At 57.8% G+C, this 386-nt stretch overlaps 1 protein-coding gene across 4 annotated transcripts in view; it reads right to left on the reverse strand.

Moving 5' to 3' along the window:
• wdr27 (WD repeat domain 27) overlaps window positions 1-386 on the reverse strand; it is a 33,120-nt gene that overhangs the window by 31,483 nt on the left and 1,251 nt on the right. The gene's annotated exons all lie outside the window — the stretch shown is intronic.

Genomic DNA, 386 nt, shown 5'->3' on the forward strand with positions numbered 1-386 from the left:
GTGCACGCTGGAGGTCCTGGTTTGATGGGGCCAACAGGACAACGTTGTCTGCAAAAAGCAGAGACGAGATCCTGTGGTCCCCAAACCGGACTCCCTCCGGCCCCTGGCCCCCTAGAAATTCTGTCCATAAAAATAATGAACAGAACCGGTGACAAAGGGCAGCCCTGCCGGAGTCCAACATGCACTGGAAACAAGTCTGACTTACTGCCCGCGATACGAACCAAGCTCAGTCGTACAGGGACTGGACGGCCCTTAGCAAAGGGCCCCGGACCCTGTACTCCCGGAGCACCCCCGACAGGGCGCTGCAAGGGACACGGTCGAATGCCTTCTCCAGATCCACAAAACACATGTGGACTGGTTGGGCAAACTCCCATGAACCCTCCACC

Source organism: Monopterus albus, unplaced genomic scaffold, assembly GCF_001952655.1.
Source record: "Monopterus albus unplaced genomic scaffold, M_albus_1.0 scaffold60.1, whole genome shotgun sequence".
NCBI classification, from domain to species: domain Eukaryota; kingdom Metazoa; phylum Chordata; class Actinopteri; order Synbranchiformes; family Synbranchidae; genus Monopterus; species Monopterus albus.